Source organism: Lepidochelys kempii, chromosome 7 (assembly GCF_965140285.1).
Source record: "Lepidochelys kempii isolate rLepKem1 chromosome 7, rLepKem1.hap1, whole genome shotgun sequence".
In the NCBI taxonomy this organism is placed as follows: domain Eukaryota; kingdom Metazoa; phylum Chordata; order Testudines; family Cheloniidae; genus Lepidochelys; species Lepidochelys kempii.
Genome location: NC_136386.1, coordinates 34,202,756 through 34,216,174, shown reverse-complemented (window position 1 = coordinate 34,216,174; position 13,419 = coordinate 34,202,756). Strand labels below are relative to the sequence as shown.

General features: G+C 52.6%; 2 long non-coding RNA genes across 9 annotated transcripts in view; one reads left to right on the top strand and one right to left on the bottom strand.

Annotated features, from left to right (window-relative positions):
* LOC140914428 (uncharacterized) overlaps nt 1–13,419 on the bottom strand; it is a 110,777-nt gene that overhangs the window by 70,806 nt on the left and 26,552 nt on the right. The window lies entirely within an intron of this gene.
* LOC140915272 (uncharacterized) lies at nt 4,441–5,953 on the top strand. The gene is made up of 2 exons (XR_012160123.1): nt 4,441–4,508; nt 5,128–5,953. It is a non-coding gene; the product is annotated as an uncharacterized LOC140915272 (long non-coding RNA).

Genomic DNA, 13,419 nt, shown 5'->3' with positions numbered 1-13,419 from the left:
AGCTCTTTAAATAGTGTTCAATATTTCATGCACCTCAAGAGGAATGAGGTAGAGTTAAGCTATAAGTTCAGCCAACAGCAAAACAGCAGTTTTATAAAAGCTGGCCAGATAAGATTAGATACACACCACGGTTATCTTGCAGCCTGAATGCTCCGCAAAGCACCACAGGATGTGCTTTGTTACTGAAGAGATACCTGCTCACAATTCATATGCAGCCTAGTTTAATGTCAGCAGAGCTGCAACAGCTGCTCTTCAGGAAACAACTCAATATTAGTCAAAAGTAAAAAACGTCCCATGCTATGAAGGAAATGCTGAGAAGCAAAAATTGTGTAGTTACTACTGCTGTGATCTTTGCCTGCACCTAATCATTTCAGGGTGGATCCTACAAGATAAAACAAGGCAAGACACAAGAGTTAGAGGCCAGACTAAATATGACAAGTCTGATGGACAAGAGTCTTATGTTTAAGCACTCAAAAACTAATCATTATGCAAGGAGAAGCAGACAGAAAGTCTGCAGTTTCAAGTGAGAAAAGGTAATGTTCAGCCACAGAACAATGTTAAAAGGTATTATGGTTTGCCAAGAGCGAGATTCAGTAACTTGAAGATGCTTTTTTTAAAAAATCACCTTGGCTTCCAAAGAGGGGGCTTTGATTCCTACTCGATTTAAGCAGGAAATGTTAATGCACTTCATGATCAGATGCCAGCCATTCTTTCAGGAACAAGTAAAGCTAGCCTGGCTGCAAAGACCAACTGTAAAACAACCTCAAAAGTCTTGTTCTACGAGTCTAAAAATATATATTGTTCTGCAGGCCCCAGATCCATTTTTAAGTTAGTTTCTTAATAGGATTTGTGTCTGAATGCAAAAGTCTGAACTGAAAAAAGTGACTAACTAGTTTCCCTTTTGTGTCATTTCAAGGTGCACAAAGACAGTCCAGCAGAATAGCAGTTCTCATTTACTCACAAGATGTATTTTTCAGTATCACCTTATTATTATATTCTCCTTCACTACTGTTACATGTTCGGCTGACTATACCTCAGATAATATCAGACATGTACAGATAACCCTATTTGAGTAGTAGATTTTGCTAAACATGAGCATGATTTCCTATCTGAGTGTCAAGGTCCCTCAAAGGTATCTTGGATTTTGGCCTGAGGAAAAATCTCATTATGGTATGCAAGGGGCTGAAACTGGGTAAGGGGCATGTGAAAACTTACTGCTCGGGAGGATTTCAATATACAGTATAAGCAAGTCAAGGGCAGAGCTGAAACTGAGACACAATGTAATTCTCCTGCCTGGTGACATGGTGTCAACACTATGGTATTGTGAATGAGACCCAGGCTGAAGCTCAGAGTTCTTGGTTCCAAGATAATGGCAATTCTGAGTCCGAAAAACAGATAGGAGACAAAGCCAGAGGACTGACTGTTTTCACTGCCCAGACATTATTAGCCCGAGACAAAGCGTGGCTTTTGTAGCAACGGACATTAGAAAGCCAGCCACTCAACTGCATTTGGAGCTCAATAAAGGCTCTTCTAACGATAAAGGTTGAATCTAACTGAGGGAAGGAGGGTGTTTGGGCTCCAAGGGGGAGTTATTACATTTATTCAGGGGATAACTGGAATATTATGTTCTTAGACAAAAGATCATTGGCTGGGGGTGCAGATGCCCTACATACCGTCTACTGTAAGTAACTATAAAGACACTGCAGCATTTTCCCCTCACCGGCACAGCTGGTGTCATGCACCTCATTTTTCAAAACCTGGAAGAGTCAGGGATGAGTGGAAGGCCACGGTTACTCCAATATTTTGTTTATGTCCCCCTATCCCTCCTAAAGGAGAAAAAGAGACTAAAATAAAACCTCTTTGAAGCAAAGGCTGCCTCTCATTCTGTGTCTATGCTGTGCTGAGCACAATGGAGCCATACCCTCAACTGAGGTCACTACGTGCTACTGTGGTATAAATAGTAAAAATAAATAGTCCAACTCCCTAACTCTGCTCTCCTACCTTTTCCCTGCTCCCAAACTGGAGGCCTTGGTGCCACAGAGCTCATTAGTGCAGCTGCGCTGATGCAGCATGTTAAGTGTAGACCTGCCGTAAGCGACTGCTGCCCAGGTTGAGACTGAGAAAGGGGGTCTTGGCTCAGAAGTTTCCATTTGTAGGGGGGTAATATGTATTTTTTTTAAATTACTTCCTGCTGTGACCCCCTCTCCCCAGAGTTCTAATAGCCTCATCTGTTCCTGTCCCATTTTATGCCCTTCAGCTGGTCATAGAATCATAGAATATCAGGGTTGGAAGGGACCTCAAGAGGTCATCTAGTCCAACCCCCTGCTCGAAGCAGGACCAATTCCCAGTTAAATCATCCCAGCCAGGGCTTTGTCAAGCCTGACCTTAAAAACCTCTAAGGAAGGAGATTCTACCACCTCCCTAGGTAACGCATTCCAGTGTTTCACCACCCTCCTAGTGAAAAAGTTTTTCCTAATATCCAACCTAAACCTCCCCCACTGCAACTTGAGACCATTACTCCTTGTCCTGTCCTCTTCTACCACTGAGAATAGTCTAGAACCATCCTCTCTGGAACCACCTTTCAGGTAGTTGAAAGCAGCTATCAAATCCCCCCTCATTCTTCTCTTCTGCAGACTAAACAATCCCAGTTCCCTCAGCCTCTCCTCATAAGTCATGTGTTCCAGACCCCTAATCATTTTTGTTGCCCTTCGCTGGACTCTCTCCAATTTATCCACATCCTTCTTGTAGTGTGGGGCCCAAAACTGGACACAGGACTCCAGATGAGGCCTCACAATGTCGAATAGAGGGGAACGATCATGTCCCTCGATCTGCTCACTATGCCCCTACTTATACATCCCAAAATGCCATTGGCCTTCTTGGCAACAAGGGCACACTGCTGACTCATATCCAGCTTCTCGTCCACTGTCACCCCTAGGTCCTTTTCCGCAGAACTGCTGCCTAGCCATTCGGTCCCTAGTCTGTAGCTGTGCATTGGGTTCTTCCGTCCTAAGTGCAGGACCCTGCACTTATCCTTATTGAACCTCATCAGATTTCTTTTGGCCCAATCCTCCAATTTGTCTAGGTCCCTCTGTATCCTATCCCTGCCCTCCAGCGTATCTACCACTCCTCCCAGTTTAGTATCATCCGTAAATTTGCTGAGAGTGCAATCCACACCATCCTCCAGATCATTTATGAAGATATTGAACAAAACCGGCCCCAGGACCGACCCCTGGGGCACTCCACTTGACACCGGCTGCCAACTAGACATGGAGCCATTAATCACTACCCGTTGAGCCCGACAATCTAGCCAACTTTCTACCCACCTTATAGTGCATTCATCCAGCCCATACTTCTTTAACTTGCTGACAAGAATACTGTGGGAGACCGTGTCAAAAGCTTTGCTAAAGTCAAGAAACAATACATCCACTGCTTTCCCTTCATCCACAGAACCAGTAATCTCATCATAGACGGCGATTAGATTAGTCAGGCATGACCTTCCCTTGGTGAATCCATGCTGACTGTTCCTGATCGCTTTCCTCTCATGTAAGAGCTTCAGGACTGATTCCTTGAGGACCTGCTCCATGATTTTTCCGGGGACTGAGGTGAGGCTGACTGGCCTGTAGTTCCCAGGATCCTCCTTCTTCCCTTTTTTAAAGATTGGCACTACATTAGCCTTTTTCCAGTCATCCGGGACTTCCCCCGTTCACCACGAGTTTTCAAAGATAATGGCCAATGGCTCTGCAATCACAGCCGCCAATTCCTTTAGCACTCTCGGATGCAACTCGTCCGGCCCCATGGACTTGTGCACGTCCAGCTTTTCTAAATAGTCCCTAACCACCTCTTTCTCCACAGAGGGCTGGCCATCTACTCCCCAAGTTGTGATGCCCAGCGCAGCAGTCTGGGAGCTGTCCTTGTTAGTGAAGACAGAGGCAAAAAAAGCATTGAGCACATTAGCTTTTTCCACATCCTCTGTCACTAGGTTGCCTCCCTCATTCAGTAAGGGGCCCACACTTTCCTTGGCTTTCTTCTTGTTGCCAACATACCTGAAGAAAACCCTTCTTGTTACTCTTGACATCTCTTGCTAGCTGCAGCTCCAGGTGCGATTTGTCATGTCTGTATGTGATACACGCAGGGCTGTCCTTAGGCATACACAGCATACGCAGCTGCATAGGGCATGCCAGAATTTGGGGCACCACCGGGACCATAGATGCCACCTTCTCATGTTGCCGGGGGGTGCTCAATCCCCGCCCCCCACTCCACCCCTTCCCCTAAACCCTGCTCCCCCGCTCCCTCTCCCCCTAGTACGCCCGTCCCCGCTCCTCCCCCTCCCTCCAGGAACTTCAACGCCACAAACCAGCTGTTTGCGGCGCTCCAGAAGCACTGGGAGGGAGCGGGAGGAGTTGATAAGCACGGGGCTGCAGTGTTCCGCACTCATTAAATTTTCCCCATGGGTGCTCCAACCCTAGAGCACCCACCCACGGGGTCTGCGCCTATGACCGGGACAGCAGGTAAAAGCGGGTCGGCTCCCGCACACCCAGCATGTGCTACAATCTCCTTACTCGGCAGAAGACAGGGGCCTTATTCACAGAGCCGAATGCGCCGGCGTAGGAGCACCAGTTGCACTGGCATAGGGGCACCAGTTGAATAATACTGCATAGGGCCCCACATATCCTAGAAGCAGGGAAACGTCAAAGTCTGTTACATTGAGATATGCCAGATGCTACGGGTAGACCGGATATTCTTAGACGACCATATCAATACGCAGTGTATCTATTTTTGTGTTCCTGGCTTGCTGAATGGGTTTCCTGTGGAATCTGGAATCATTAGAAGTTAGTTAGTCCAAATCCCTAGAACAAGTAAACAAGTCAGTAGAAGTACCAGTTGTGTGGGGGAGTGCGTACTGTAGTTTTCACCTATATAGCGTCAAAGTTAAGTGTCAGCCTAAATTGACTTAGAAGTGAGGCATTCTGGCATAAAGGACTGACAATTTATGTATGGACTTACCAGGATCCCATGAGGCTGAGGGGTAATACCTGGTAACGTTAGCATGTGTGTACACTCTTTATTCTTTTATGGAATGTTTTCTCCGTAATGTTTTTGTCCTAAATGCTCTGTTCTTTCTGAAAGATGCCTGGTCGTGGGTAAACCCTGTCATAGCCCCTGGGAGACGACAGAACTGCAGGCGCTGGACTGAAGTCAGATGTGCTGGGATAAGTATAGCGAATTACAGCATAAACCTTCGGTCTGGGAGGAGAGGGACTGGAGTTCCCACCCCAAGGAAGATGATGCCTAGTCCTGAGACCAGGGTGCAGGTGCCCACAAAGAGGCTAGGTAGGAGCCAGAAGAGGTGCAGTTACACAGGAACTGAGACAATACACAGTTAGAGTGTGCTTTCCATTGTCTGTTGCAATGTTTCTGTATGCCTGCTTCCAGCGGTACAGAGTTGTGCCCAACAGAAGAAGAGGAACCTGGTAGAGATGGAGCAGCTGTTGGCTCAGCATGGCTGAGTTTCCAGTGACGATCTTAATGCTCGTGACCCTGCCTTTTGCAGAGAGAAGTTCCTGTTTTATGTGGAAGGGGCTAGGTCTTGGAAAGAAGGCTCCAGCTCATGGTTCGGGGTGGGGAAGCCCTCAGATTAGGGTACTAGCAGAGCTGGGGAGGAAGAGTGTGTTCCCAGGAAGGGGAACTGACTCCATGGAGGGTTGTTTCATTTCTGAGCTTTCTTTCCAACTGCCTCTTAAAGCATTAGTGAGACAAGGGTGAGATAATATCTTGTATTGGACCAACCTCTGTTGGTGGGAGAGACAAGCTTTTGAGCGTACACAGAGCTGCTGTTTGGGTCTGGAAAAAACAACTCAGTGTGTCACTGCTAAGTAAAAGTGGAAAAGATTGTTTAGCGTAGTTAACACATTTCAAGGGACCATTCAAGGTGAAGTGGCCTGTTAACACCCCTTCACTCACAGGCAAGAAAATAAAGGAACGGAGGAGCAGAGGTAAACGTGGGCCAGTACAGCATACTGGTAAGAAGTGGCCGCCAGCACGGGCCCATACACAGCCTATGGCAGCGCTTTAACATCGCTACCCCTTTTGTGCCCCCCGCTCCTGGAGATCTACCCCAAGCACCATCTCAATCAAGATTTGCAGGCCTATAATTCTATGAATACTTGTGGCACCTTAGAGACTAACCAATTTATTTGAGCATAAGCTTTCGTGAGCTACAGCTCACTTCATCGGATGCATGAAGTGAGCTGTAGCTCACGAAAGCTTATGCTCAAATAAATTGGTTAGTCTCTAAGGTGCCACAAGTACTCCTTTTCTAGTTGCGAATACAGACTAACACGGCTGTTACTCTGAAACCTGTCAATTCTATGAATGTTTCCCATCTTCCAAGCAATATTCTGTTTTTAAAAAAAAAAAAAAAAACTCACAGGCCATATTTTTGGTGGTTCACGTTTCTAATGTTGGTGTTTAAATATCCCTCTTTCTTGTAGATACTTAGGTATGTGAGTAACTTTAAAATTCAATGGCCTAGATGAGGGGTCAGCAACCTTTCAGAAGTGGTGTGCCTAGTCTTCATTTACTCACTTTAATTTAGGGTTTTGCGTGCCAGTAATACTTGTTAACGTTTTTTAGAAGCTCTCTCTCTATAAGTCTCTATATTATATAACTAAACTATTGTCATATGTAAAGTAAACAAGGTTTTCAAAATGTTTAAGAAGCTTCATTTAAAATTAAATTAAAATGCTCATCTTATGCCACCAGCCCGCTCAGCCCACTGCCAGCCTGGGGTTCCGTTCACCTAGACCGGCAGGGGGCTGAGCAGGACCTGCGGCCAGGACCCCAGCTGGCAAGGGACCGGCAGCCAGAACCCCAGACCGGCAGTGGGCTGAGCGGCTCAGCCCGCTGCCGCTCAGCCCACTGCCGGTCTGGAGTTCCGTTCGCCAGCTCCTGCCAGCCAGGGTCCCAGGTGCTGGCCCTGCTCAGCCCGCTTCCGGTCTGGGCTCCTGGCCCTGCCCACACAGAGTGAGTACCTACCTTCTCCCTGGTTCTAGCCCATTCTGTTCCTCTCTCTCTGCACTGAGCTGAGGGTGGGAGTGCACTGAGCACAGGCAGGGCTGGGGGTGAAGGAGGAGGCTGGGGGTTGGGGTGTAGGGTCTGGCCAGGAGCTAGAATGAGGGAGGGGGCTCAGGGTTGGGGCAGGAGGTTTGGGTGTGGAGTGCTCACCTGGGCAGCTCCCATTTGGTGCGAGGGGTGCAAGTGGGAATGTGGGGGGGGGGTACAGGAGCTCCCATTTGGTGCTCAGGGTGGGGGTGGAAATGTGGGGGGTGCAAGAGTCAGGGCACGCTGGGGCTGTGTGCGGGGTGCAGAAGTCAGGGCAGAGAGCTGGGGGCATGTGAGGAGGGTGCAGGAGTCAGGACGGGAGGGCTGGGTATGTGTGCAGGGTGCTGGAGTCAGGGCTGAGGTCGTGGGGGGGTGCAGAGGTCAGAGCAGAGGGCTGGGGGCATGGGCTAGGGTCACGGGGGTGCTCCAAGCCCCCTGCCCAGAGGGCTCATGGCAGGGGGCTGGAGGGGGTATGCCCTGATTCCAACCCCCCTTCCCCAAGGCCCGGTCCCCGACTCTTCACCGCCTCCTCCCCGGAGCCGGGAGCGCGCTGCGGCTCCCCCTCCCTGGCAAGGGCCATCTGCTGATCGTTGGCCAGGAGGGAGGGGAGGCGGGGCGGGAAGCCGGCCAGGAGGGAGGGGAGGCGGGGGAGGTGGGAGCTTGCCTGCCCTGCCGCAGCAGCCGGCAGGACCAAGCTTGTTTGCCCTGCCGCCAGGGGACTGGGTGGGGGGCGGAAAAGAGCGGGCCGGGGCGGGCAGGAGTTTTAAGGGCAGGCTCCAGCCCACCGCTCCTGAGCCACAACAAAGAACAGCGATTGTGCAAGCTGCCGTCACCAGACCAGCACAACAGGGTGCTGCGATCGAGAAGGTGCCTGCTGCTGCGGGGAACGCCACCCAGGTCCTCGCCAGCAGGAGGCCCGTCTCACCTTCCCACGTCGCCAGGCAAATCTCCATACTGAGACGACTCAGTACTACCTTGCCCCCTGCCCAGCACGTCCCTGTCCCCAGAAGGATCAGTGCCCCCTCGCACATAGCTGCTCGAGATCTTGTCGCTGGAAGAGTCAGTGCCGCCCCTCAGACCACCCCACGAACTCCAACCACCGGAGGAGCCAGAGCCCCACCTCAGACCGCCCTGCGAACCCCAACCGCCGGAGGAGCCAGAGCCACGCCTCAGACCGCCCTGCAAACTCCAGCAGCTGAGGGAGCCAGTGCCCAGCCACAGGCCGCTCTGCACGCTACACATATTGCTGAAGGAACCAACCCCGCAGCCATAGAAAACCACCGGGCCCTCATCACCGGACGGCACAGCACAGCCCCCGAGTCCATCCTGCGGGACGCTGCCAACAGCGGATCTCACGTTCCGGCAACAACCGCCCAGGCAGCAGCCACCCCTAGAAGGACCAGTAGTGTCCCAGCAACCCCTGAGCCGGACCGCGTCCCTCTGACCACTAGTAATGCCAGCATCCCGCCAGAGATCCCGCCCCAGCTCCCAACCGAAGGGGATGGTGACTCACGGGATAGATGGCAGGTCGACTGTGCAGGCGTTGAGTCTGCTCCAGATGAGGTCGAGGACCATGAGGGCCAGCAGCCGGTGGAGAGGGCTGCCACTCCTGGACCAAGGAGCTAAGAGCGACAGCTTCCTTTGACGACTTTGATCTCCTCACAGACAGACTCACCCAAGAACCGTCTGCAGAAACCGCTCCCATGAGACGTCGCACCCAGGAGAATGCCCCGCCTGCCCACAGAACGCCTGCTCCAAACCCCAACACCACCACCAGGGGAACCAGAAGGAGAGGCGCCAACCACCGCTACAATCCAGCAGCGACTTCAAGGATCCAGAAGCTGTATCGGGCAAACCGCTCCAAAGCCATGAGAGAGATCCTCGACGGGCCCTCGCCCTACTGCACAATCCCATCTGAGCACCTCTACAGCTACTTCAAGGATGTATTCGACCGCTCAGCCCAGAATGACGCGCAGCGCCCAGAGTGCCTCTGCCCCCTGCCCCGTGTCGACGAAGCGGGCGCCCTGGAAGCTGACTTCACGCCCAAGGAAGTGTTGGCCAGGCTCTCAAAAACAAAAAACACAGCTCCCGGGAAAGACGGCATCCGCTACAGTCTCCTGAAAAAGCGAGATCCCGGCTGCCTGGTCCTCGCCACACTCTTCAACCAGTGCAAGCGATTCTGCCGGACTCCCAGCTCTTGGAAGAAGGCCATGATGGTTCTGGTGTACAAGAAGGGTGAGCGGGATGACCCCAGCAACTGGAGGCCCATCTCCCTCTGCTCCATGATGTACAAGCTCTATGCCAGCTGCCTGGCGTCGAGGATCACGGAGTGGTCGGTGAGTGGGGGGGCCATCAGCTCCACCCAGAAAGGCTTCATGTCCTGCGAGGGCTGCTATGAACAACTTCGTCCTCCAAACCATCATCGAAACGACCAGAAGGGCGCGGAGGCAGTGTACAGTAGCATGGCTCGACCTGGCCAACGCCTTTGGGTCCATGCCCCACCACCACATCTTTGCCACGCTCCAGGAGTTTGGGATACCAGAGAACTTCCTCCGTGCGATCCAAGAGATGTACGAGGGATGCAGCACCACCATTCGCTCGGTCGAAGGAGAGACCACCGAGATCCCGATCCGGAGCGGAGTTAAGCAGGGCTGTCCCCTCAGCCCCATCATCTTTAACCTCACCATGGAGCCGTTGCTGTGAGCGATCTCCAAGGGCGCAGACGGCTTCAGCCTCCACGGTGAGAGGGTGAGCGTCCTGGCTTACGCGGATGACCTGGTCCTGACCGCAGACGACCCAGAGAACCTCCAGCGTATGCTAGATGCCACCAGTCAAGTTGCCGACTGGATGGGGCTCCGCTTCAATGCAAAGAAGTGCACATCCCTCCACATAGATGGCAGTAAAAGGGACTCTGTGCAGGAGACAGAATTCCAGATCCAGGGCGAGCCCGTCATCCCCCTGGCAGAGGGGCAGGCCTACCGACACCTCGGCACAACGACGTGTTTCCATGTCCGACAGACACCCGAGGACACCATCCAAGAGATCCTGTAGGATGCCGCCTTCCTGAACACCTTCCTGATCCCCCGCATCTCGTTCGTCCTGAGGGGATCCACCGTGGCAAAGGTACCCCTCAACAAGGCGGACAAGATCATCCGGCAGCTGGTGAAGAAGTGGTTATTCCTTCCCCAGAGAGCCAGCAACGAGCTGGTCTATAATCACCCACAGGCATGGCGGTGCCAATGTCCCCCGCACGGGTGACCTGTGTGACATCGTGGTGATCACCCACGCCTTCCGCCTGCTGACGTGTCCCGACGCCATGGTGAGGAGCATCACAGCGAAAGCCCTCCATGACGCAACACAAAAGCGGATCGGTAGAGCCCCCTCCAGCCAAGACACCGCCAGCTTCCTGAGCAGTTCCCTGGATGGCAAATTCGGCCGAGACGGGGGCGACATCGCTTCACTGTGGTCCCGCGCCCGCAATGCCACGCGCCGCCTGGGGAAGCGCATCGGCTGCCGCTGGGAGTGGTGCGAGGAGCGCCAGGAGCTGGGAGTCCTGGTGCCGCAGATCAGGTCCGAGGGCAACACCATCATCACCCCGAGCGCCAGGGGCCTGCTGGAAAGGACCCTGAAGGCAGCCACCCACTCGCTGTACGTAGAAGCCCTGAAGCGCAAGCCGGACCAGGGAAAAGCCTTCGAACTGACCAGCAAGTGGGACGCCAGCAACCACTTCCTCGCCGGGGGCAGCTTCACCCGCTTCGCCAACTGGTGGTTCATCCACCGCGCCCGGCTCAACTGCGTCCCGCTCAACGGAACCGAGACAAGCGTTGCAGGAAGTGCGGCTACTCCAACGAGACCCTGCCCCACGTCCTGTGCAGCTGCAAGCCCCACTCCAGAGCCTGGCAGCTGCGCCACAACGCCATCCAGAACCGCCTGGTGAAAACCATCTCACCGTGCCTGGGGGAGGTCACCGTGAACTGCGCCATCCCCGGTACCGACAGCCCGCTGCGACCCGACGTGGTTGTCACCAACGAAACCCAGAAAAAGATCATCCTCGTTGACATCACGGTCCCTTTCGAGAACAGGACCCCGGCCTTCCGAGAAGCCCGAGCTCGGAAACTGGAAAAATACGCCCCTCTGGCCGACACCCTGAGAGCGAAGGGCTACGAGGTGCAGCTGGACGCCCTGATCGTCAGAGCCCTGGGCGCTTGGGACCCCTGCAACGAGTGTGTGCTGCGGACCTGCGGGATCAGTAGACGCTACGCACGGCTCATGCGGCACCTCATGGTCTCGGACCCCATCCAATGGTCCAGGGACATCTATGTCGAGCACATCACCGGCCACCGACAGTACCAGGAGGAGTGAGCCGGTACGACATTGTGCACACACTGTGGGAAAGAGACTGAGAGGCCTTCCCCATCGGACCGTATGAACTGGAACCGTAAACCCACTGAACATTAAACCCCACCAAATGAGGGTAGACCCATCCCCACCTCCGTATTCACTCACTATACCCAGCATACTGAACATAGCCGTTGCCCTGGTCTACACTAGGACTTTAGGTCGAATTTAGCAGCATTAAATCGATGTAAACCTGCACCCGTCCACACGATGAAGCCCTTTATTTCGACTTAAAGGGCTCTTAAAATCGATTTCCTTACTCCACCCCTGACAAGTGGATTAGCGCTTAAATCGGCCTTGCCAGCTCAAATTTGGGGTACTGTGGACACAATTCAACGGTATTGGCCTCCGGGAGCTATCCCAGAGTGCTCCATTGTGACCGCTCTGGACAGCACTCTCAACTCAGATGCACTGGCCAGGTAGACAGGAAAAGAACCGCGAACTTTTGAATCTCATTTCCTGTTTGGCCAGCGTGGCAAGCTGCAGGTGACCATGCAGAGCTCATCAGCAGAGGTGACCATGATGGAGTCCCAGAATCGTAAAAGAGCTCCAGCATGGACTGAACGGGAGGTACGGGATCTGATCGCTGTATGGGGAGAGGAATCCGTGCTATCAGAACTCCGTTCCAGTTTTCGAAATGCCAAAACCTTTGTCAAAATCTCCCAGGGCATGAAGGACAGAGGCCATAACAGGGACCTGAAGCAGTGCCGCGTGAAACTGAAGGAGCTGAGGCAAGCCTACCAGAAAACCAGAGAGGCAAATGGCCGCTCCGGGTCAGAGCCCCAAACATGCCGCTTCTATGATGAGCTGCATGCCATTTTAGGGGGTTCAGCCACCACTACCCCAGCCGTGTTGTTTGACTCCTTCAATGGAGATGGAGGCAATACAGAAGCAGGTTTTGGGGACGAAGAAGAAGATGATGATGATGAGGTTGTAGATAGCTCACAGCAAGCAAGCGGAGAAACCGGTTTTCCCGACAGCCAGGAACTGTTTCTCACCCTGGACCTGGAGCCAGTACCCCCCGAACCCACCCAAGGCTGCCTCCTGGACCCAGCAGCCGGAGAAGGGACCTCCGGTGAGTGTACCTTTTAAAATACTATACATGGTTTAAAAGCAAGCATGTGAAAGGATTACTTTGCCCTGGCATTCGCGGTTCTCCTGGATGTACTCCCAAAGCCTTTGCAAAAGGTTTCTGGGGAGGGCAGCCTTATTGTGTCCTTCATGGTAGGACACTTTACCACTCCAGGCCAGTAACACGTACTCGGGAATCATTGTACAACAAAGCATTGCAGTGTATGTTTGCTGGCATTCAAACAACATCCGTTCTTTATCTCTCTGTATTATCCTCAGGAGAGTGAGATATAATTCATGGTCACCTGGTTGAAATAGAGTGCTTTTCTTCAGGGGACACTCAGAGGAGCCCATTCCTGCTGGGCTATTTGCCTGTGGCTAAACAGAAATGTTCCCCGCTGTTAGCCACAGGGAGGGGGGAGGGTTGAGGGGGTAGCCACACGGTGGGGGGAGGCAAAATGCGACCTTGGAACGAAAGCACATGTGCTATGTATGTAATGTTAACAGCAAGGTTTACCCTGAAAGAGTGTAGCCACTGTTTTATAAAATGCATCTTTTTAAATACCGCTGTCCCTTTTTTTTTCTCCACCAGCTGCATGTGTTTCAATGATCACAGGATCTTCTCCTTCCCAGAGGCTAGTGAAGCTTAGAAAGAAAAAAAAACCGCACTCGAGATGAAATGTTCTCCGAGCTCATGCTGTCCTCCCACACTGAGAGCACAGACAAATGCGTGGAGGCAAATAATGTCAGAGTGCAGGAAAGCACAAAATGACAGGGAGGAGAGGTGGCGGGCTGCGGAGAGTAAGTGGCGGGCTGAAGAGAGGGCTGAAGCTCAAATGTGGTGGCAGC